The sequence below is a fragment of the Erinaceus europaeus genome, chromosome 6, assembly GCF_950295315.1.
Source record: "Erinaceus europaeus chromosome 6, mEriEur2.1, whole genome shotgun sequence".
Lineage (NCBI taxonomy): Eukaryota > Metazoa > Chordata > Mammalia > Eulipotyphla > Erinaceidae > Erinaceus > Erinaceus europaeus.
This window is the reverse complement of record NC_080167.1, coordinates 46,929,884-46,955,996: the sequence shown is the minus strand read 5'-3', so window position 1 is coordinate 46,955,996 and position 26,113 is coordinate 46,929,884. Positions and strand designations below refer to the sequence as shown.

At 41.8% G+C, this 26,113-nt stretch overlaps 1 long non-coding RNA gene across 2 annotated transcripts in view; it reads right to left on the bottom strand.

Annotated features, from left to right (window-relative positions):
* Positions 1 to 25,190, bottom strand: part of LOC132538923 (uncharacterized) — an 839,470-nt gene extending 814,280 nt beyond the window's left edge. Inside the window, exons 1-2 of one of the 2 annotated variants that reach the window (XR_009550243.1) lie at positions 25,029 to 25,190; positions 3,868 to 3,932 (exon numbers count right to left, since the gene is read on the bottom strand). This is a non-coding gene — a long non-coding RNA (uncharacterized LOC132538923). Of the gene's footprint in view, positions 1 to 3,867; positions 3,933 to 5,484; positions 5,566 to 25,028 lie in introns of those variants that run through there. The other variant, XR_009550244.1, reaches the window with a different exon arrangement.
* Between the last annotated feature and the right edge of the window lie 923 nt (positions 25,191 to 26,113).

The window sequence follows — 26,113 nt, the reverse complement described above, 5'->3', positions numbered from 1 at the left end:
TCTAAGTAGTAACCTAGCATTGCACCATCCATTCACTCAGCACACAACCATGGTTTCTGAAAGAAACAGGAGCCAGGCAGCAGCATATTTGAGCACACACATTACTACGCACAAGTACCCAGGTTCAAATCCCCCATCTTCACCTGCAGGGGGAAGCTTCAAGAGCAGCAAGCAACACAGTGCTAAAGTTATCTCTCCTCCTCCCATCTCTCTCTTTCTCTCCCACCCCAACCCCCCTCTATTCTCACTTTCTTTCTGTAGTATTAAATAAAAAATTGAACAATAGAAAAGATATGGATAAGAATGGCTCAACGGCATGCTGACACATACACTATTGGGTGCAGGAGCTCATTTTTCTAGTGAAACCGTTTCCCTGCTTCAAAGGCGAGGCGGTTGCTAGGGAAAGGGGGGCAGATGTAGTAAGCTATCCTCTGCCTTTCTCTTTTTCTGGGCTCTTGATTACAATGCATCTGAGACATCTTAAAGTCTGAATGCTGCCTATAAACCTGCTCCCTTTCTTCTAATTGCCTTCCATAAAACCAGAGCAAGCAGGTAGGTGCTGGTCCCAAGACAAGTCCAAGCGTGCCCGTCAGACACAAGCTTAACGCGTGTAGGGCCCATCTGATATGCTCTTTTAGGGCAGATAGTTACCCTGATGGGTAAGCAATAGAGAATCAGGTACACCCCATTAATAGGAAAAAATGATCTTGCAAGGAACTCAAGGTGATGGAGAACAGAATCCCGTAAACAGTTTGTCATCACCGTGTTTTATCAGAGAGGGCATTTTGAAGGAGGCAGGCAGTTCCTTCAACCTGTGTGATTCATCAGAGCCCTGGTCCCTCCCTCAGGGGCCCTGCCAACCTGCAGGCACCACGGGCCTGGAATAGGGACGGTCATGGGAAAAGAAAGGTCAAATCACAGACAAAAAAAAAAAGGGAACTTGAGGGACATGGTTGGGGAGGACTCCCACGAGATGAGCCATCCCTGAGGACTGTCTTCGCAGCTGCTGTCTGTAAATGAGAGGGGCTCAGGGAAAATTGTCCTGAGGGTGTCATCCAAGATTCCAAGGCAACACGCTGGGGTGATGCCTCTGACCTCTGACCTCTGACCTCTGCCCTGACTCAGGGACCACCAATTCCACACTTCGCACCACACTTTGCCTTCTGCCAGCAACTCTAACCCCATCTGCAGGTCTTTCGGGAAAGGAACAACCAAATGCAAGGGCTAAGAAGTCTGGGCGGGACCATACTCCCCACCAGGACTCACATTGAGGATGAGTCAATCTCAAGGACTCACAGAGTGAAGGAGTTCCAGAACCTTCTCCCTCATTTGGGTGCCTCATAAGCCCTTGTGAGAAATGAACAGTCCTTACAGAAGTCCCCTTCTGAAGAGCTGCTGACTCACTCTCAGTCCTGTGCTTGGTGATGTCAATCAGTGCCAATGACTGAAAACCAAATCCTTAGGCTTGAGCCACCCAGCATGGCATGGCATGACTTACATGAAATACCTTTGATCCTTTGATTGTCTCCAGGCCATTCACACACCATTACAACAAATAGTGTCAAAACCCTGAGAGAAATGTGGTCCCTAAAACAATGATGTACCAGAGGATATCTCTTTCCAGTCAGATAAGTGAGAGGTGAGGTGAGGTGAGGTAAGGGCAGCGTGTGTGTGTGTGTGTGTGTGTGTGTGTGTGTGTGTGTGTGTGTGTGTGTGTGTGTGTGTGTGTGTGTTGGCTATCTCAACACCAGTCATGTCTCCTGCAGGTAAAGTCTCCATAATGGCTTTGGAGCAAAGGTGACTTTCCCAGTGGCTCACCTGCCAGGACATCTAATTTCACACACACACACACAAGGCATGGGGCAACATAGAATCATCAGTCACACAGAAACCTGGGTCATGAGAGAAGGGCAACTGATTGTATCTCAGTGCTCCCGCTGGAGTTTTGCAAACATCTCAGAGGTGGCATTTGCAGGTCCTTGAGGCTTGTTGCCACAAAATTTATAGCCACCAGAGAAAAGTTCTCAAGTGTCTCCTTGACCTCAGGAAGTAAGTCTCATAGAGAAAGTTCCAGAACTTCCTGAACTGTCTTGTCATCAGAGATTTAAAAAGAAGAAGGAGGAGGAGGAGGAGGCGGAGGAGGAGGAGAACATCAAAAGTACTTCTCTTGGGTGCATTTGAAGAAGCTTAGTGGAAAGGGAGCAGCTTGCTGGAAATATCAATTAATTTCTTAATTTTGCTACATGACACATAGTTCTAAGTGAAACTATTGATAATTGGAAAGAGACTTTATCTCTTTATTTGTAAAGCTACTTTCAAGTTTTCTCTAAGGTTCTTCCTTTTAATTTAATGATGATTATGTTGGTGGAGAAAAGAGCTCAGTTTCTCACTTTTTAAAAATTGTATTTATAAAAAGGAAACACTGACAAAACCATAGGATAAGAGGGGTACAAACACACAACTCCCACCACCAGAACTCTGCATCCCATCCCCTCCCTTGGTAGCTTTCCGATTGATTAACCCTTTGGGAGAATGGACCCAACGTTATTGTAGATGCAGAAGGTAGAAGGTCTGGCTTCTGTAATTGCACTTTCATAGGTCAAATAGGTCGGTTTTTCCCCCCATCAGCTGTAACTCAGAGGAAATATTCAGGATGACCAGCATTTCTTTGAGGCTACTGTAAGGCAGAAAACATTAGTTCTTCTCAAGGAGATAAGAGTAACTTACCTATCCACAGCATCACCATTGCATAATCTCTTCCTTCCAGTCAGTCCCAACTTTGAGTCCTAAAAGAAACCATAGTCCAAGCAATTGCAACATTGTAGAACATTAAAGGTGTTTGGGGGTCTTTCATTGATTCACTTTCTTCTTTTTTTCATAGTTGCAAAGGATTTTATTGTTCAAATATTTAATTTATTAGTGACTTAATAACAATGAACAAAATTTTAATATAATAAGTGTACAATTCCATATAGCTCCCACCACCAGAGTTCCATGTCCCATCTTCTCCATTGGAAGCTTCCCTAGTCCTTATCCCTCTGGGAATATAGACCAAAGATCTTTATGGGGCACAGAAGGTGGAAAGTCTGGCTTCTATAATTGCTTCTCTGCTGGATATGAGTGTTGGCAGGTCAATCTATACTCCCAGCTTGTTTCTATTTTTCCCTAGTGGGGTAAGGCTCTGGAGAGGTGAGGGACATATTGGTGAAGGTCATCTGCCCAGGGAAGTCAGGATGTTGTCATGGTAGCATCTGCAGCTTAGTGGATAAAAAGGCAGTAAGATATAAAGCAGGAAAAATTGCTTAATAAAAAGAAACCCAAAAGGAGGAATAGATGAGATGAAGCTAGGGGTCTTCTTGTAGGAAGAAGCTAAGAAGTCTATTTTAGGTATGTTCCAAGGGGGCCAGGGCTTTAGTAAATTTTGCCTGAGCCTGATAACTAACATGCATGTGGATTAAAATTATTGTCTGGGAAGATGGAGACAGAGTTGAGACTTGGACTAGAAACCTGGATTAGGGCAGAGAGTAGCTCCCAAATATGAGGAAAGTATTTAAATACCATTAACTTTGAAGGAGACAAAGTTACATAGATAATATCTCCAAGCTCATCCTGATACAGGTGTTGGGTCCCAGCATATTGAGTATGAAAGGTAGCCTGTCAGTAGCAATCAGATGAAAGCTGAAAGTGTTCTGCTCTACAACAACCCTAACAGAAATAGCACAAACAGAAAACTACAATGAAATGATCTTCAGTTAAACAAATAGCTCCAATACAATTTTCACCCCTAACACGAGCTATTTCTCCTTTCTTTCTTCCCCCAGCAGACTAATCTGGAAAACTGAGAACATAAATAGAACATTTGCCTACTTTTATCAGAGGAAAGCCTCTTCTACATTCTTTTGTCATTCCGTACACCCATAGCCAAATGAACACTGCAGGAAAACAAACATGTTTTTAGAATCACAATTTAAGACCAATTGGAGCTAAACAAACAAGGCTAGGAATAATATTTTCATTGCTATTCAACTGATTCTGAATCCCACGGGAAGTTGTAGGTGATTCCTAACACAGATCACAGCAATCTCAGCTCCCTGGGGGTGGAAGGAAGTTAACATTCATTCGGGATCCTCTGCATGCTAGACACTGTACAAGGCATTTTCCCTTGTGTGTAATCCCCTCAACCAGAGCTGACATTCAACTAGTCTGCTCCAATACAACACTCTGGCTGGTGTCCAGGGCAGTGGGCCGAATACTATCTCTGATTGGTCTATGCCTTTAGTGACCTTTCAAGTGAGCACTTGTTATTAGCCTCGTAATAATAAATGAAGAAAGTGAGGTTCATGTGAGTGAGTCACAGGCAGAGTTGTAACTTGGATCTTAAGGTGAGCGTAGGACTTGAACACCACCAATTTCTTCTGCTGCTTTGCTTTTTTCTATTTAATCTATACTTTGTTGGGGAAACCAGGGTTGGTTTTTGGCATTATATGCTCCAATATATGTTCAGGAATGCAACTAATGACACTTGACCAAATCCATAGGTAGTTACGGAGGAACCAGTTTACAAAGCAGTTGGAGATGGCTACTTACATCTAAGGGAGGGCTTTTTGAAGTTTGTGCTCAGTATATACTGAAAGTACCTAGAACAAGATTCTAGTTGGAGAACAATTGAAAAATTCCTGCTCCCCCACGGAAGCAAACAAACTTTTCCTCAGATGGTGTGAGAATTATGGTGGTGATCTTGGGGGAGGTAAGAGGATGGGGACACAGAACTTTGGTAGTGAGTGCCATGTAGAACTATATGCTGTAGGGCAAAGGGTAGATAGCATAATGATTATGCAAACAGACTCTCCTGCCTGAGGCTCCAAAGTCCCAGGTTCAATCCCCTGTACCACCATAAACCAGAGCTGAACAGTGGTCTGGTTAAAAATAAATAAATAAATAAAATAAAAGAACTATACGCTGTAATCTTAGAATTGAGTAACCCACTATTAATCGCAAGAAAACAAATAAATAAAGGAGAAAATAAAAAATGAATTTAATAAAGTACTTTCAGTGGCCCAGGAGGTGACACAGTGAACAAAACACCAGACTTCGATCTGTAAGGTCACACATTCAAACCTCAGAGTCACATATGCCAGAATGATGCTCTGATTCCCTCTACTTCTCACTAAAATATTTTTTCAAAGCCTTAAAAAGTGAAAAAGTTAAATACCTGTAAATATTAATAGAAGGTACAAATATTGGACTGAATGGTTACCCAGAGATTCAAGCCAGAGACTATCCCCTAAGAATAGTGACCTCCATGATGTGCAGCAAGAAGAGCACAGAAAGCACTGTGTGTGGGAGAGCTTATTTTGTGTCATCTCTAGATCACATAAATCTGTCACAGACATATTTGTTTGACCAGGACAGAAGCTCTCTATTGAATATTTGGAAAATAGGGTGAAGTACGTTTCTTGGGAGAGGAGATGAAAACATACTCACCATCTCCCCTCTGATGGTGGTTATCTGCATCATTTTAGTGAATCTCCCACCTTTACCCTTCAGGATACTCATTCACATGTTATAGATAAGAAAAGGAGAAACAGAGCTAGTAAAAGGAGAAGTCAGATGTCAAGCATAAATCCTGCTGGTGCCCCAGACCTTGGACTTTTACCCACCCATGGTAGAAGGATCCATCAGAGGAAGTCTTCCAAGATAAGAATGAGGTACCACCTCACCCCTGTGAGAATGTCATACATCAGAAATGACAGCAACAACAAATTCTGGAGAGGTTGTGGGTTCTAAGGAATCCTCCTGCACTGCTGGTGAGAATGTAACTTGGTCCAACCCCTGTGGAGAACAGTCTGGAGAACCCTCACAAGGCTAGAAATGATGTACCTTCTTTATGACCCAGTAATTCCTCTCCTAGGGATACATCCAACGGAGACAAGCACACGCATACAAAAAGGTATGTGTACACCTATGTTCATAGCAGCAGAATTTGTAATAGCCAAAACCTGGATACAACCCAGGTGCCCTACAACAGATGAGAAAGCTGTGTTCTACAGATACAATGGAATACTACTCAGCTATTAAGAATAATGAACCCCTAGACATGGACCTTCCATATGACCCAATAATTCCCCTCCTGGGGTTATACCCCAAAGACTCCATAACACCCAACCAAAAAGAGGTGTGTACTCCTATGTTCATAGCAGCACAATTCATAATAGCTAAAACCTGGAAGCAACCCAGGTGCCCAACAACAGATGAGTGGCTGAGAAAGCTGTGGTATATATACACAATGGAATACTATGCAGCTATCAAGAACAATGAACCCACCTTCTCTGACCCATCTTGGACAGAGCTAGAAGGAATTATGTTAAGTGAACTAAGTCAGAAAGATAAAGATGAGTATGGGATGATCCCACTCATCAACAGAAGCTGACTAAGAAGATCTGAAAGGGAAACTAAAAACAGGACCTGATCAAATTGTAAGTAGGGCACCAAAATAAAAACCCAGTGGTGAGGGGTAGGCATGTAGCTTCCTGGGCCAGTGGGGGGTGGGAGTGGGTGGGAGGGATGAGTCACAGTCCTTTGGTGGTGGGAATGGTGTTTATGTACACTCCTAGCAAAATGTAGACATATAAATCAGTAACTAATTAATATGAGAGGGGGAAATCAATTGTATGTCTTAAAGTTTCTCAAAAGACAAACTGAATCTTTTTAATATATAGGCTATGTATTTGATATGCGGACTCTCTCAAAAGCCTAGACCAAGTAGATTAGAATCATCCAATAGCACAGCTATATACAAGATACTGGGTACTGTCCAGCAAACCATAACAAAGGGACTTTTCAAAGTTAACCCAATTAACAAATAATGTGATGATAATATTAACTATTGATTGTCTTTTTGAACCCTAAGACAGCAGGAACCTCACATCTTCACTATAGAGCCCCTACTTCCCCCAGTCCTGGAACCCTTGGATAGGGCCCACTTTCCCGTATGCATCTCCCAATCCAAACCAAATAACATTGCATCTGCCGATCACAACCTAACCAAAGCAACGATTGCTACCTCAACATGCTTCACCTCAGAATGTATCCAGAGACTTCACGTGTGGAATGACAACCCTTCAGCTTCATTACTCGGGTGAGACCTTTCCTTTAATAGTACACTCTAATTTCATCTCAGGTAGTTCACTTTCCAACAAAGTCCCATAACCTAGATATACACCAGTTTCTGTGAGAGAGAGCTTATGTGCACACGTATCCATAAACTACTGCAAAATATATACCTGAAAGCAGGACTACACTAGAGTTTACAGTGAGTACCTCCCTAACACTTCCTCTCCACTATTCCAAGCTTGGGATCCATGATTGCTCAAAAAATTGTTTGGCTTCATATGTTAACTCTGTTTTCAATCACCAGGTTCCAGATGCCACCAGGATGCTGGCTAGGCTTCCCTGGATTGAAGACCCCACCAATGTGTCCTGGAGCTCAGCTTCCCCAGAGTCACACCCTACTAGGGAAAGAGAGAGGCAGACTGGGGGTATGGACCGACCAGTCAACACCCATGTTCAGCGGGGAAGCAATTACAGAAGCCAGAGCTTCTACCTTCTGCAACCCTCAACGACCCTGGGTCCATGCTCCCAGAGGGATAGAGAATGGGAAAGCTATCAGGGGAGGGGGTGGGTTATGGGGATTGGGTGTTGGGAATTGTGTGGAGTTGTACCCCTCCTACCTTATGCTTTTGTTCACTAATCCTTTCTTAAATAAAAAATTTAAAAAATAAATTAATTAATTAAAAAAAAAAAAAAAGAATAATGAACCCATTTTCTCCCATCTTGGACAGAGCTAGAAGGAATTACGTTAAGTGAGATAAGCCTGAAAGAGAAAGATTAGTATTAGATGATTCACTCATAAACAGAAGTTGAGAAAGAGTAACAGAAAGGGAAACACAAAGCAGAGTTTAATGAGTTTGGAGTATTGCACCAAACTAAAAACTCTGGGGGGAAGTGAGGGTGGATTTTCAGCTCAACTGTAGTAGGGTGGGGGTAGGAACACAGACCTTTGGTTAATATACACTCCTATAAACTTATAGTTTTATAAACTACTATTTAATCAGTAGGAGAGGAGGAAAATAGATTGAATATCTTGAGCTTTTTAATGCATAGACTTCAGTTCTGAGTACATATTCCTTCAATCTAAGCACTTAGTTTTCAAATTAGTTATCGAGTAAATTTAAACACTGGGCTTAAGTTGTTAATATCTTCTTTTAATATTAAATCACATGCAATCTTAGACCAGGGTGACCAGAAGCAACTGGTCTAGTCAGTATATAAGATACAGTTATTTGAAGATAGCACTGAATGTCATAAATCATGGTAAGGTCTCATATGGAATCTCTGGGGCTTTGCTCGTTTTCCTTCATTTTTCTCTTGACCCATACCATTTGATACTACATTTGCTGATCTCAACCAAATCAATGCAACCAGTGCAACCTCAGCATGTTTCATTTCGGACTATGTCCAGAGATGCCAGACCTGGGATGTCAAGCTTTAATACTCAGGTGAGACCTTTCCTAGATTTTAGGACTCCTAAGCTCCATGTTCAGTGGGGAATCAATTATAGTAGCCAGACCTCTCACCTTCTGTACTTTATAAAGATCTTTGGTCCCCACCCCCTTTTGGTCCAGAGGGATCAAAAATATGGAAGCTTCAAATGGAGGGGATGGGATACATAACTGGTGGTGGGGACTGTTGTTTTCGCCGGGCTGGCTTCACGGGCGGGTAACAGACGACCCAGGACTCATGGCTGGGTTGTAGGCAGTATCTCTTTATTCATGCAGGACACAGCGCAATCTATACCAAGCTAAGCTAAACTAACAACTAACTAAAACGAACAATGTTGTCTTTATATATACTTCCCAAGTAGGGTGTGAACAGGATGTGACGCAGAGAGGGTGGAGAGAAAAGTGACTGGTGAAAATCAGGGTGTGACAAGGAGAGGATCAGGGTGTGACAAGGAGAGGGGGTGGAGCAGGTGAGAATTTTACCACGAAACCACTAATGCCCTGGAGGGAGTGTGGGGCTTGTTGATAGTGGTTATGTAAATAGAATAAAGTGGTTATGTAAATGTAATAGTGTTAAAGCAGGGGGGATTAAATTAATGAAACAGAAAGGGTTTTTAGAAGCATACCAACAATTACCCCTTTCTTTTTAACTAATGGCCGTAGTATCAGGATTGTGGGGTGAACAGAAACCTATATCACACAGGTGTTTTCAAAAGAACTGGCATAAGACATGGAAAACAAAATAGGCGAGCAGCAATAACCAGTGTAATGCCAAGAGGAACGTTTCTTGCCTCAAAGGGCAAGGCCTAGCAGGCGAAAGGGCATTTCTTGCCTCTGGGAATGCTTCATGCCTCTGGGGGCATCTCTTGCCTCAAAGGGCGTTTCCTGCCTCTGTGGGCATCTCTTGCCTCTTGGGGCCCTTCATGCCTCTGTGGGCATAACCTAATAAGGAGGGGGAGTTTTCTGCCTCTGGGGACAGAGCCTGCAGGCAAGGGTACATGGTCTATAAAGTCTCAAGGCAATTGGCTGAAGTTAGTCTTTGAGAAACACAGCAGCGTGTACCAGTAAGTCCAATGGAGGTGTCAGTCCAAGGTAGCTGACCACAGAAGAAAATGCCAGGGATGAAACGCTGCATGTCTGTCTTGATGGGGAATGTCGGCCACCAGAATTCTGCTTTTCTGTAGAGAGTGATCTTTGGAGTCTGTGAATCTGTTTCTTCAGGTCGTGCCAGGTCACATCATTGGTTTCCGGGGGTGTGTTGTAGTCATTCCATCTTGTGGGCGATGTCAGAGAACAGGGGTCCAAATGGATTTCCAGGAATTCCATTTGAGTAGATTCTTTTTCATGTGAAGACTTGACAGCTGAAATTCACTTACTTGTCAAACAAAACTTGCAGCAGATTAGAAGTTTACTATAATTGATAACTCCATTATAATTGGAATTCCTTTCTAGTATGATTTTAAGTTTGTTTAAACAGTTTAAACTCAATAAAATGTGGAAAGGTAAACAGAAGAACCATGGTAGAAGCCTCAGGTATGAAAATAATTAACATAATCATTGCACTATCTGCCCCATCCATAACTCATACCGTTTCAGAATTAAATGTTTCAGATTTATGCCAAGACGTAAAAAAAGAAATCAAAGGGAAGGGGAGAGGAAGATGGCGGACTGAGAAGTCGCTGACAGCGAGCGCTCTGACCGCATCGTCGGCAACGACTGGAGAAATTTTTTGGCTAACTGGTAACGATTAAACTCCTTCAATACTTACTTCAGTTGCTACTGTAATTCCGGAGGTTGGTTCCAGATGCCACCAGGATGCTGGCTAGGCTTCCCTGGATTGAAGACCCCACCAATGTGTCCTGGAGCTCAGCTTCCCCAGAGTCACACCCTACTAGGGAAAGAGAGAGGCAGACTGGGGGTATGGACCGACCAGTCAACGCCCATGTTCAGCGGGGAAGCAATTACAGAAGCCAGACCTTCTACCTTCTGCAACCCTCAATGACCCTGGGTCCATGCTCCCAGAGGGATAGAGAATGGGAAATCTACCATGGGAGGGGGGGGGGGTTATGGGGATTGGGTGTTGGGAATTGTGTGGAGTTGTACCCCTCCTACCTTATGCTTTTGTTCACTAATCCTTTCTTAAATAAAAAAATTAAAAAAAAAAAAAAGAAATCAAAGGAGAAAAAAACAATTTTTTGGATTATTTCTGGATGTCTCTAGAAATCATGGCTGCATCCAGAATTTTTTTTTAAGTCAATGTCAAACAAAAATTCAGTCATTCAAATCACTCTCTTATGAAACAGATCTCACCATGTAGCATCAAGAGTCCCCGGAGGGCGTCCTAGTCCAAAAAGCTCTTCGAAATTCCATTTAGGGTGCTTCTGACTGTTCCTGTGTATTGCTTCAGGCACCCATTTTTAAAAGTGTCTTCCCATCAAAGGAAGAATCCAATCAGGAGAGTAGAACTAACCACGTGTCTCCATTCTTGGGGACTGCCACGGTACTGGAGAATGTTCCTCAAATTAGAGTAGTCCTTCTCCATGGGAAATATGCGAGAAGAAGTCCAGAAAGTCCCAGTGGAAATCTCCGTGCATATCCCAAGGTCTATGATCACGGTCATAAAGAACCAAATTGTGGCCTGGAGCAAAATGTAGTCCTTTTCCTCAGGAAACATAAGAGAGGGAATCCAGAAAGTCCAAGGAGAAATCTCCGTGCATCTCCCAAGCTCTATGATCCTGGTCATAAGAAACCAAAGTTCCCGATCAGGGAACCGAAGTGTGGCCCAGAGTAAAATGTTCCAGAGACAGAGAAACTGTCTCATAATGAAACAGTAGAGGCTTTGGCAAACCTCTTCATAAGTAGAAAGGCAACCCACGGTGGATGGGTAGCCAAGTTTACTTATCTGGGCAATGGGTGGGTTAGGTCCCACGTTGATGCCAGTCCATGTTTCAGGGCTTATTTCAGTCCTTGTTCAGGCACCATATGTTGGGCTGAGTTTCACTGACAGGAGACAGACGACCAGGGACTCATGGTCGAGCTGTACGCAGTATCTCTTTATTCATGCAGGATGCAGCGCAATCTATATCAAGCTAAGCTAAACTCTCAAAACTACGAACAATCTTGTCCTTATAAATATACTAGCCCAGTAGGGTGGGAACAGTATGCGACGCAGAGAGGGTGGAGAGAAAAGTGACTGGTGAAAATCAGGGTATGACAAGGGGGGGGGGGGGCGGAGCAGGCGAGAATTCTATCACCGAACCACCAATGCCCTGGAGGGAAGGTGGTGCTTGTTAACAGAGGTTATGTAAATAGAATGAAGTGGTTATGTAAATAGAATAGTGTTAAGCAGGGGAGATTAAACCAAATGAAACAGAAGGGGTTTTTAAAGCATACCAACAGTGGACTGTTGGAATTGTACCCTCCTTATCCCATAGTCTTGTCAATCATTATTAAATCACTAATAAAATAAAATTAAATGAATCTACAGTTTGCCTCTGTTTCTTGAAAACAAATTGTGTCATCTCTAGAGTGAAGGTGGTGGATTTAACTTCAAAGATTTAAAATGTCAGTTCTGGAATCATGTTAAGTGAGGTAAACCAGAATGAGAAAAACAAATAGAAGATGATCTCACTCATAGGTGGAACCTAAAAAACATGGACAGAGAGGGAAAGCATAAAGTGAAACTTGGCCTGGGGTTGGTGTATTGCATCAAAGAAAAAGACTCTAGGGAAGGAGAGTAGGTTGGAGGGGGGAAGTCTGGGGTCTTGGTGCATGATGGTGAAAAAGAACCAAAGTTGGGGATCAGTGTTTTATAGAAACTTATTAAGGAGAGATCAGAAATTATGTCCATGTGTTAACAATTACTCTGTAAACCATTAAACTCCCTCCAATAAAATGACATTTTTTTAAAAAAAGAAGATCACATCTGTCAAAACAAAACAAAAACAAAAGAAAAATCATTGGTTAAAAATACAAGCCCAAAGCAATTCCTCCAGTCGACAACCAGTTCTTTCTCAGATCATAGCCCTACACATGAAGATATAAACACAAAAGTTGTCCCCAAAGGAGGTACTTAGGAATATATGCTAACTTTATTTAATATATACTCTCTTTATTTCTCATTGATAGATCACTGCATTTCATAAACTACATCTAATGACCTTTCAAATTTTTTCCATGTGACACAATCTAGAACTACCATGTTGTAAATTAGAAGGGAACCTAGAACTCATTCAACTCCATAGTCTCTACAACAAAAGTATACAAGAGAGGGTAAATCATCATGTCAGTTAGTGACTTGAATGTCAGAAGCAGACATTCAGACTTTTGGACTCAACTACTCTTGGATGATTCTCAGGGCAAACCTTCTCCAGACCAAACCTAAATCAGTATCTTCTCAATGGCAGCAATGTCCAGCTGAGATGTGGAAATATTCCAGCTCTGTTTCAGTCTGTGGGTCTTTCTTTTACTGAGTTGAATTGTTTCTGGATTAAATTAATCAAGTTGCCCAGCTTCTGACAGGTCAGGCTGCCCTTCCTCAATCTCTGTGCATTTCTCTGGGAAGTGTCTTGACATAAATCCAATCCACAGCAGAAAGACTGGAGTACAAACACATTGTTTAAAAAAAAAAAAAAAAAAAAAAAGCCAAGAGCTATTAAATCAGCTATTAGAATCAAATCATTATCTCAACCTTACTAATGAACTCCAAAGCTTTTATTGTCAAACCTCATAGAAATAATAACTATGAAATAAGAAGCCTGGGAACCTCAGTCTACTGAGACAATGTCACCTTCAGTGGGGTGTCCCTTCCTAAGTTTAAAATCATCCTGGAGACAACAAGTTAACTGATAAGAATGAGAAATGGACCCTCTCAGAGCTGATTCTTTGGGTATACTTGCTCAATGTGCTTTTTTGGATGGAAATCACACCCGAGGAATGTCCTATGAGCACAGAACTCTCTCATAAGCTCCTTTTTCCCGGGTTATCCAGAGGTGCAAACTGCCTCTTATTTTCCTCCTTCTTCATTTTCTTTCCTCTTTTTCTTTAAAAAAAAAAATAGTGTGTTGAATCTAAAATAATTTTTTTATGAGCACTTAACAGGTTTTAATTTTATAAAACACTGTGCAACCAGGTACCTTGGGGAACAGTAATTAACTGGGATTATGTTTTCATTGCAGTGAATTCTAAATGAGAAACCTAAATGCTGATTTTTGTCTATCACTGAGAGGGAAAACATACAGCCATGCTCATTTCCTAAGCAGATTCTTTTACTTACTGTGAGCACGTTCCTAATGATATTCACAATTTGCCCCTCTCTTACACAAACCTTCCCCAGGAAATGCAATGGATTATTTAAAAGACGGAGAGGGGAGTTTACTTATAATTTTGACACCTACTACTGACAGTTTGCAATGCACATTCTTTCAAATAAAGACTGATCACTACCCTCCAAAAAGAAAGAATAGAATATTGAACAAATAGTTTCTGTGCGCTTGTAAGGAGCTGTATTTTGTGGCAGTCACTGGACATCATAGTAAACGCAGCATCCTTTTAAAGTTTGGCTCGAGGGGGCAGGCGGTAGCACACTCGGTTAAAGTTTGGCTCAAGGTCATTTCAAAGTTGAGATGAACAATCATAGCCTGAATTTTACACTAGAGATGAGTTCAGTAAAGGATGATGCTTATCTTATTTTTTTAAGATAGAGAAATTAGAGAAGGGATGGCGGTACCACAGCATCAGAGCTACTTTCAATGCTATGGGGGCCAGGCTCAAACCTGAGTCACATACATGGCAAAGGAACACATATCCAAGTGAACTATTTAACTTACTCCATGTGATACTTATGGGGCCTGGAAGGACAATTCTGCACTGTAGCTGCCAGCCTTGAGGTTCACTTGGACTCAAATTCCAGTTCTAACATTTCTTAGATCTAGATCAAACCTCTTTCCTTATCTGTGAAATGAGAGTAATGGTTTCCCTTTTTAATGACTCTTGTAGCATTCAGTGAGTGGCCGATTCTTGTAATATATTCAATAAATGCCAACACTCATCTTCACTAATATACACATCAAGTACCAAGTCCACTTCCCCAAACATATAAAGTAGCCAAGAACCCACAATTCACACAATGAGAAGACTGTATTAGCAACTTCCACAAGACAGATAAGTTGGCCCTTCCAGCTGAGTTAAGATGTTCTCTTTCTCTGGCCTATATCTCACTGCCACTGAAATATGCCAACAGTTGTAGAGGCTGGGGTTGGGGGGAGGAACTCTCCTACATTGCTGGTTGAAACATACACTTATCCAACCCCTGTAGGAAACAAACTGAAGATTTAGCAGAACATTAGAAATGGACTGACCCTACGACCCTGCAATTTATCTCCCTAGGATATACCCAGAGGAAACAAAGACACCTATCCAAACACAACTATGTTATATATAGTGCACAACTATGCTCATTGTCGCACAGCTTTTAATAGCTCAGACTTGGAAGCAACCCAGATGTCCAAAAAGAGATGAGTGGCTGAGAAACTTGTTATATATTACGGAATACTATTCAACTATTAAAAATAATGAAGTCATATCCTTTGTTATATTTTACATAGAACTTGAAGGATAAATATTGAATAATCTAACTCATAGGTAGAGTTTAAGCAAGGGCAGTAAGGGAAACTATAAGGTGAAACTTGAACTGGATGTGCTGTTTTGGACAAAGGCAAAGGGCTCTGGGGAATGAGGGAAAGGGATGGGAGGGAAGGGTTCTGGGGTCCTGGTATAAGACAGTGGAAAATGACTTAACCCCAGGGAGAGAATGTCTTACAGACACCTGTCAGGGAGAGATGAGAGGTTGCACCTGTGTGTCAACAACTGGACTATAAGCCATTCATCCTCAACCCCCCAAAATAATGTGGCAAAAACACACAAATAAGTAATCCTAATAAGCCTTCATTTGGGTAAATTCTGTGATATGACAGGGAATAGTCAACAATGGTGGATGTCTTTGATGGAATATATTTTTTTGAATTGTGTTTATATGAATTCCAAGTTCACAAGGAGAATTCAACAAAGCTGAGATCTTCTCTGTTCCAAGTCCTTAGAGAACTAGTTTTCATCACTAACCAGGAGAGATTTGTAGTTGATCTGTTAATTGTTTCTATCTCTCTTTCTCTCTCCTTCTCTCCATGTGCATGATGCTTCAGGTCTTTGAGACCAGCATCTCTTCTCAGGGGCACTACAGTTTATATCATGTGTATGCAGTTGGTTATACAACAGCATAGCTCATCCTCAGGCCTGAATGCTAGCACTTACTTCATTGTTTTGTTTTTGAGAAGCTTCACTGGGGTCTCTGCAGGAAGCACACAGCAAGCAACCGCCCCCCCCAAGCAGTTGACAGTTTCTTGTTTATGGGCTCCTGGGAAGAAAAGCATCTCACTGTTAGTCTGGGCCTGGGGTGACATACACAGAGGGAAGGCAGGAAAGAAATAGCCTCCCTTGAACTCTCCTGATGGAGCTGGGCGGCTAGACTTTCAGGAAGTTCACAGGTTCAGACAATTCAAGTGGGTCTTTGAACAATGGGGTGAGTGACTAACGTCCAGAATGGAAACAATGAACGTGCTACTGACAAGTCACTCTTATTGCTAGTCCACTGACTGTGCACACACACACCCCAGCCCCCACAGGGTTTGGAATGGTCCAGACTGCTGGCTTAGGTTAGGTTACTTAATTGGGTTATTATGGGCATATTAGAAAAAGGTATTTCTTCCAATAAACCTCTCCTTCCTGTAGGTTTTAAATAAAAAATGTACACACACAATGCAAGTCACTTCTCACTCTGTGAAATTCAACCACATACCATATTTCTTCCCTCAGGCTGCCCTACACACTGTTGTCATCAAAGTCTTAGGGAATCAAATAAGTCCCCCTTCAGGATTCTTTTATTTTTCTCTCTTGCTGTTTTGTTTTTGCAAAGGAAGGAAGGGAGGAAGGAAGGAAGGAAGGAAGGAAGGAAGGAAGGAAGGAAGGAAAGAAGGGAGGGAGGGAGGAAGGAAGGAAGGAAGGAAGGAAGGAAGGAAGGGAGGAAGGGAGGAAGGAAGGGCTGGAGTAGGTCACCAAAATAAAAACCCTGGGGTGAGGGTGAGGGTGGATATTTGGCTTCCTGGGGGGCTGTGGGGGGTGGGGGGATGGGATGGGACAGGACACAGTCTTTTGGTGGTGGGAATGGTGTTTACATATACTCTTATTAATTTGTAGTCATATAAATCACTATTAAAGTAATATGAGAGGGGAAAAATTGATTGTATGTCTCAAACTTTTTAAATCACAGACTGTCTTTTTAATACATAGGCTGAGTCTTTGATATGTTGACTCTCTTAAAAGCCTAGACCAGGGAGAACAGAAGCAACTGGTGGCACAGCTATATACAAATAATATCAAAGGACATAAAATATGGTGATGGTGTGCATGATACAGCAAATCCTAACAAAGGGATTTTTCAAAGTTAACCCAATTGCCAAATAATGTGATTTTAGTAATAACTAGCTATTGTCTTCTTAACCCTAAGACAGCAGGAACCTCCCACTTCCTCAATAGAGCCTATGTTTCCCCCAGTACTGGAACATCTAGGGTGGGTCTCACTTTCCTGCATGCTTCTCTCAATTCATACCAAATGATATTACATGCACTGACCCCAACCTAATCAACGCAATCAGTACCACCTCAGCATGCTTCACTTCAGACTGTATCCAGAGACATCAGGTGTGGATTGTGAACCCTTCACCTTCATTACTCGGCTGAGACCTTTCCGTTCATAGTATTCTCTAATTCCATTCCAGGAGGTTCACTTCCTAACAAAGTCCCAAAACCTAGATATAGACCAGGTCTGGTGAGATAGAGCATATGTTCACATGTATCCATAAATTAGGGCAAAACATATACCTGAAAGCAAAAGTATACAATAGTCTGCAGTGAGTCAGTATAAAGTTCCTAATGAAATAATACATTAGAAATGAAATAATAAATTAGACTTAGATACCCTCCTCACCTACTTCCTATTATAGTTCTTTCACTCACTCCAAAGCTAACTTTAGCAAAGCAAGGCCTGTAAAAGCTGAATAAGGGTAAGAGACTGGCATACTTTAATGATGACTCTTTAGTCACTATCAGGCCACCCCATCAGCTGGGGCCCTAGTCAGGGAGTCCTGAGATTCCCAAACAGACATGATGGGCCTGGACCTCAAATAAATCCATGTCTCCATTGTTACTGGTCATTTCTATCAGGAACAACAAAATAGACCCCTTTGTGGTCCCCCCATAGGACCGAAGGGAGGATGGACAACATGCTCTATGCTACACCTGAGGAAAATGAGTCGATATTAGGGCAGCTTGGAATGTTCCAACTCATGACCACAGAATGTGAGCTCAGATCTACAGAGATGCAGAGGTCACATAGGTTCCTAAGCTGAATATGGGCCCCAGACCAAATCAAATCAATGGGATTTACAGTCAACAGTACTTATATCCCTTTTCCCCTATTAGGGAGCTACTCTCTTCCCTGATCCAGCTTTCTGTTCCTTTTCCAGAAATGACATCATCTCCCCAGACAATAACTTGGATCCACTGACATATCAGATTTCAAGCTCTGGGTAAAAAAAAAAAAAAAAAACTAATATAGCCACAGGCCCTTTGGAATGTAACTAAAATATGCCTACTAGCTATCTACAAAATGAAGGACCCCCCCCAACTCTTCATCTGTACTATTCCAGCCTTTAGGTTCATGATTGTTCAACAATTTGTTTGGCTTTGTATGTTAACTCTCTTTTCAGCCACCAGACTCCATATGCTAGCATGATGCCAACCAGACTTCCCTGGACAGACAACCCTACCAATGTATCCTGGAGCTCCACTTCCCCAGAGTGCCACCCTAATAGGGAAAGAGAGAGACAGGCTGGGAGTATGGACCGACCTGTCAACGCCCATGTTCAGCTCAGCGGGGAAGCAATTACAGAACCCAGACCTTGCACCTTCTGCATCCCACAATGGCGCTGGGTCCATACTCCCAGAGGGATAAAAAATAGGAAAGCTAGCAGGGGAGGATATGGGATACGGAGATCTGGTGGTGGGAACTGTGTGGAGTTGTATCCCTCTTATCCTATGGTTTTGTCAATGTTTCCTTTTTATAAATTAAAAAAAAAAAAAAAAGGAAGTGTAGGAAAAGAAATTCTCTACTGTATTTTTCAACTATTAGCATATGAGGTGGCCAGTTAATCTTAGTAAGCAGTAGAGTAAAAGTAATGTTTCACAGCTGTGTATTTCTGTGAAAGTTAGAAGGAATTCCCTATGAATTGTCCCCCTTGCTCTAGTCATTCAGAAAGTCCCTATTTGAGAGCATCATTTGAAGCACCAGTGAGGATACAGGTTGATGTCCAAGAGAAGAAGCTGGTGTCCGTCCTTAAAGGGTTTTCACACCAGCCCAATAATTCTTTGCATTTCAGAAAGGTGAAGGGACTTGCTCAGTGGCACAAAGCTAGCATCGGAGAGACAGCACAATGGTCGCACACAGAATTTGCACGCTAAAGGTCCCAAGTTCCATCCCCAGCACCACCGAATGGCGAAGCTGAGCAGTGCTGTAGTGAAGAACGAAACAGATAAGACAAAAGGAAACAAGTCACTCAGCTGGAAGATTGCAGAGCCAGAGTTAACACTGAAGACCTTCCCTGAGTACTGCACTCATCCTATCCTCTAGGCTGGCCCTCCCACCTCACCAGAGAAGTCTGCTTCTCCCTCACAAAGAACTGCCCCACCTATGGGAGATGAGCAAGAGTTCAGGATCAATCCAGTCTGCTCAGCAAATGGCACATGAACTGTGAAGGGACCCCCTGCCTGCTGCAGTGAGAGCAGAAGCCTCAGCTGAGAGCTAGCTATACCTGTCTCCCAGGCTTGGGGCACAGGGATATAGGGAGGAAAATGCTTTCACCTCACGCATTTGCCTTCACCATGCAGCTCCTCATAGGCAGCAGGAAGTCTCTGACTTCCTAACATCTTTAACCTGACTTCTCAAATATTGACTGAGGCAAGAGTAGATCTGATGGCCACTGTCAGGTGCCCAAGGATTATTTCAGTCCTTCAAGGGGGATGAGGCAACGTGTGCTTTCATCTGTACACAAGCTGAGTGTCCAAAGAAAGATCTGGATCTAATCAAAGGGGTGAAGAGAGCCTCTCTTTAATTTGCAGACAGTAATAGGCCCAATCTTAATTGCACTGCAAAGAAAATAAAGATAGCACTGCAGGGGGAGGGAAGGAACTGCCGACTTCTGTGTGCCAGCCTGTCATAGGAGTGCACTAAGCGACAGGGACTTCTCAACACTAGTGCTATCTGTTCAGTCAGGTCAGAGACTCTATGTATACTCGGTCTCTGCTGGGGCTTGGGCTGGAATTTCATTTGAGAGAAAATGACATGCTTATCAACCACGGAATACTCATAGCCTTTATGTTCTCTTACAGCAGCAAGTGTGGAGTAGGTGCTTCCTGCCTCTGAGCTTCCTGATTCTTGCCATAGGGGATTGTATCCCCTCCTTTTCTTTTTGGCATCTGATTTTTTAACATCTTCTGATTTCTCTGTAATCTCCATGAGACAAATAAAAGCAAAAGTGTGGAGGCAGTGCTTGGAAGAGAATTGTCTCAGCAATCTTTAGAACATCTTGATACTGTGTTGAAATATCTCCTGCCACTAGATCCAGGTCTAGATGCAGACCGAGGAGCCAGCTACTCCCAACACACTGGAGGTGACTACAGGGTTTGTGCGAGGGAGGAGAGTAGAAAGAGGCAGGCTGACAGCAGCAGGGTGACTGTCCTTATGGAGAAGAGACAACTGACTGGGGAGTGAGTGGGAGGGTGGCAGGGGGAGGAAGAAGTAAAAAGTGATACCCAGTCCAACAAAGCCACCACCAGCCACATGGATTAGAATATACGAAATGCAGTTAGCCCAAAGTTCACAAACTACTTTATGTTGAGGATATTTTATGTTAAAATGACGTATCTGTTAGGTTATATTAAATAAAGTATATTTCTACCATTGATTTCACTTATTTTTTTAATTTTTTTTATTTATAAAAGGAAACATTGACTAAACCGTAGGATAAGAGGGGTACAACTCAGAAGTCCGGTGGTGGCACAGAGTGCACGTGGTGAAAAGCGCAAGGACCATTGTAAGGATGCTGGTTCAAGTCTCCGGCTCCCCACCTGCAAGGGAGTCGCTTCACAAGCGGTGAAGCAGGTCTGCAGGTGTCTATCTTTCTCTCCCCCTCTCTGTCTTACCTTCCTCTCTCCATTTCTCTCTGTCCTATCCAATAACAATGACATCAATAACAACAACAATAATAACCACAGCAATGTTAAACAACAAGGGCAACAAAAGGGAAAATAAATTAAAAAAATAAAATAAAATAAAAGAGGGGTAAAACTCCACACAATTCCCACCACCAGATCTCTGTATCCCATCCCCTCCCCTGATAGCTTTCCTATTCTTTAACCCTCTGGGAGTATGGACCCAAGGTCATTGTGGGATGCAGAAGGTTGAAGGTTTGGCTTCTGTAATTGCTTCCCATGACCATAAGAACAGTTAAACTGCAAACATGCCTGGAGCTATCACTCTGTTGGATAATATTGTGATAGTTGTCTGACTCGGCTTATCCATCTAAAGAAATGAATATCTCTGAGAAGTAGAAAATAGACACATTTTTCTCGACATTCCAACAGCTATGTGGACTTGATGGTGAAGAATTCATCTAAAATGAACCACTGAAGATTGAAATGCCATTTCTGGATAAGGGAATCACTGGGTGGAGCACTGCCTTTCAAGCAGCTATGGGTGGTTAATCCTTGGACATTATGGAGGATGTCATGAAAAATAATCCTCGAAGCATTTTAACCCTGCTGGTACAGTTTCAGAAAGGAGATTGTCTCACTTAGATGTCACATGGCAGGACCTTGATGTCCTCCCCTTAATAATTACTCTGTAAAATAGCATTGACTCTAATTAGCAATCTTAGATTTGGTTATCAGAGTAATTTGTAATTATCAAGTTTCTATAAAAGAATGAGACAGATAGAGAAATCTGAAGATCAGAAAGGGAATCATTTATGTGTTTTGTGAGACAGATAGAGAAATCTGAAGATCAGAAAGGGAATCATTTATGTGTTTTGTTTGATTACAGGCCACAGAAATATCTAACACGAAATGTTAGGGACTCCAGAGCACTGAAGCAACTCTATGGGATACTGTAACAGTGAACTCATCTTCAGTTGTCAAACCCCTAGAATGTCCAACACCAAGAGTGACCCTAACATAAACTATGGACATGCATCTATATCAATTCACAGATTGTAATAAATGTACCATTTGGCATGGGTGAGTTGATAAAAAGGGAGGTTGTGAATGTAAGAGGACATGGAAAGTATGTTAAGTCACTGTAAAAAATAAAATCTAGAAAACAATCCATTATCTAAATAAGCTTAATGTTTCCTTTCTTTTTTCACATATTACAATTTTATTTATTTGTTTTTATTTTTTACTAGGGCATGGCTCAGTTCTAGTTTTAGGTGGCAGGGGGGATTGAACCTGGGAGTGCGGAGCTTCAAGCAAGAAAGTCTTTTTGCATAACCATTATGCTATCTTTCACCTGTCAACTTTTATTTTTCAGGCAAAAGTCTAAGAACAAAGCACTGTGCAGCATAATGCAATAATACTGTAGCTTGCATCCTTCACTTAGACCCTCTTCTCATATCACACAAGTATTTAACCGCATACCCTTATTTCTCAGACATTTTTTTTTCCTTCCAGGGAAAGAGTAGTAGAAATTTTAATCAACAATATTATGCCCCAAAGTAATAGAATATTGCCTACAGTTTTATTGTAATTGAGTCATTTTAGATAGTCTCTATTGCAGTTTTTCTATTACTACTAATAAAAAATCAATGAAAGCTAGCACTATCATAAAAGCCTCATATGTATTAGCCAGAAGTAGTTTGTGCAGTAGATACTGTTGTTGGTCCTCCACAAGAAAGGAGTGTAATAAGAGCAGAAACCTCAGACTGACAAATTTTATTTCATTTTTGCTATTATTATGATGTGCTTTGCCAGCTTTCAGGATTAAGTTTTAATTCAGTCAGTGCAAATTCCTGCTTTCAAAAACTATACTACCCCAAACAACTCAAACAACAGGAAACCGAAAAAGAAATTTTCAGTATATTCATGAATTTGAATTTTAGTGGGTAATAAAAAGTTACAGATGGCCACTTAGTGTGCTGTGTTGTGACATTGCTGCTTAGGCTGGAGCCTCATCCACACAATGCTGAGGAAGATTCAGTGCTGTGATTTCTTTCCCTCTGCCTTTATCTGAAAAAGTAAGCCTGGAGCACTGAAGCACAGAAATGAGCCAAAATATAGTTACAAATTAAATGCATTAACATGAACAACTTTTAGGCTTAATGTTTTCTTACATAACCAGAAAAATATAAACGGACTATCCATAGCTGTTCCATTGTCATTAAGGATACAGGCTCTTTCCTCTTTCTATATATCTATCCCACAACATTCAGTTTATAGATCCTCGTATTTTTGTCCTGCGGTGGCTAAACATCCAAGTATTTCCCTGTTCCAGGTAGGAGCAGCGTGTTCCTGTTTCATGAAAGAAAAAAAATCTTCCCTGAAACTCTCCTTTGTTGTCTAGCTGGTCAGAACTGAGACATAACCACTCAGCTGCAAAGGAGACTGAAGGAGTAGGTGTTTTCAAGTTGGACTCATTGCTGAACAAAATCAAGATTCTTTTGCCAAGAAAAAAGAGGAGCCACTTTGGGTGGGCGTTAGCAGTCTCTAACACAGAGAATTTCTCCAGTCACCTTAGACCTGATGAAATTCAAGCAAGTGGTAACATTGACCTTTCACAAGTATGAAAAAGTTGAAGAAGAAAAACAAAACGCTTAGGAAACTGTCAAGGTTATGCGTCTGGCAATAGGCGATTGGAACTTAGGAACATTCACTAACACACTGGATTTCATTTTTTGTTGATTATGATGATGTTTGGCAGACAATTGAACACCTACATTTCAGTAATAATAAGCTGTCCTATAAATAGCATTTGACTAAAAAAAAAAAGTCCTTTGAATTCAAAAGTGAGAAAAACAACTTGAATGAGTAAAGACTAAAGGAAAAGAATTAGTTTGAGTCCAAGCTTTCTGTGAATGGTGTTTTCCAAATGGAAGGAAGGAAGGAAAGAAGGAAGGAAAAAGAAAGAAATCAGCCAGTTGAATCACTGAGAAATCATGGATATTGCCAGTCTAACAAAGAGGAAATGACATCACCCCATCAGGAACTTTATGAGATATGTCCTTAGAAACGGATCCTACACTACTGATGGGAATACAAATTGATCCAACCCCTGTAGAAGGAAGTCTAAAGAACTCTCAGAAGGCTAGAAATGGACCTACCACATTACTGAGCAATTCCTCTCCTAGGGATATATCCAAAGGAATCAAATACACCTACCCCCCAAAAAATCTATGTGCACCTATTTTCATAGGGGCACAATTTTTAATAGCCCACACCTGGAAGCAACCCAGGTGTCCAATGCGGATGAGTAGCTAAGAAAGTCATGGTATGTTTAAGTGATGGAATACTAATTATCTGTTGCAAATAATGAAGTCATTTCCTTCACCTCATCTTAGATGAATCTTGAAGGAATTGAGTTAAGTGAGATAGGCCAAAAAGAAAAGGATGATGTCACTCATAATTGGATAGAAATTGAAAATACAAAGTAAAACTTGGATTGGGTCTGTGTATTGCACCAAGGCAAAGGACTCTTGGAAGGGAAGACAAGGAGGTGTTTGGGGTCCTGGAGCATGATAGTGGAGGGGTACCTAGGTTGGAGGTGAGAGTGTTTTCCTGGTCCCTATCATGGAGAGTTGAGAAATTGTACCTATGTGTCAACAACTGCACTGTAAACCACACACAAATGATGAAAAATAATTAAATGGGCTGGGGCATGTTGGAATGGAACAGAATGAAAGAATAGGATAGGATAGGATAGGATAGGATAGGATAGGATAGGATAGGATAGGATAGGATAGGATAGAACAGAATACAATAGAATAGAATGAAAGTGAATCAGTAGTGATATGGGTGGTACTGTTCTAAGAAACTTCTGTTTCAGTTGTGTGTGTGTACGTGTACTGGGCACAGTGTAAAACGATTTTCTTTCTGTGGGTTGTGGTCAAAAAAAGTTTGAAAAGTCACTGGCTAAGTAGTTTCAGAACACCCAGTAGCAAGCCATTAGCATAGGTCACCAGGAGGAAACAACAGCCTGAAAAACAGCACAAGAACTCAAAACAGGAAACAAGCCCAAGAAAATCAAAGTTGACTATTGAGTAAGGCAAACTCCAGATGTGTAGCATGAATAGAAAACAACAGGAATACCTGCCACTGATGACTCTGTGGGAAAAGAGTAGCAAACCTTTACCTGATCACAATCATCCACATGGTGAGTGGGAGAAATTACGATGCTGGAGCAAAAGGCAAGACCAGGTGCCACCCAAGGAGACAAAAGCAATGTGAAAGGACTTCAGAAAATTCAGAAGACTGTGATTCTGATCTGCCACCCCAGAGAGAAAGGATCAGCAGTTCAACAAGATTGTGCTTGCAAAAGTCACATGTAATTAGTCATGTTTATATGTCTAAATTAACAGTTATAGTCCAGTGTTGCTTGTATCATTTGCAGGTAATTACTTCAGTTGTTTTCTAAAGTCACAAGGCAAAGAACACTGTCAGTGATTTCAAGTGAAAATGCCTGCTCCGATAGACTCGATGGCTTTCCAGATTTGATCACCAGGAGAACCCAGGAAACAAAGGCACCATCACCAGACCTGACTCTGCTTATTTCACAAGTGGCATCAAACAGGAAGTGGCCTTGGACCAGAACCCCATGTGGTTTGCTGAAGCCAGGTGAGGTCTCCAGAGAGGTTTGCCAGCTAGAACCCCCAAACAAGAGCCCCGGGTGAGAAGCTGAACACTGGAAAATCAACTGTCTCCAAACTCACACTTCCATGAAGCAAGTCAGTCAGATGCCCCACTTCCAAAGACAGATTAGCTACCTCCTGTACCAGAGCAGAGAAGTCTGTAAAGGTCTCACTGTACTGCCAGTGACTGTTTGCTATTTCAGTTGGGTCTCAGATGACTTGCCTTTTCCTTGAACTCTTCCTCAACTTCCCCACAACTTGGGTAGTAGTCTGACTTCTAGGTTTTGTGTGAAACAATGAAGTCAATGGCAAGGGGGTATGTGGTCCCAAACCAGAGGGGGAAAAAAAGAGGGCAAATATAGACAGTTAGTTGTGGAAATAATCATTAACCCATAGCTGCAACCTTAAGAGAACTGCTATAAGCTTACAGTGGAGGGGTTGGGGATTCAGAACTCTGGTGGTGGGAATGGTGCAGAGTTGTACCCCTTTTACCTTGTAATTTTGTAAATCAATAGTAAATCACTAATAAAATTAAAAAGAGAAATA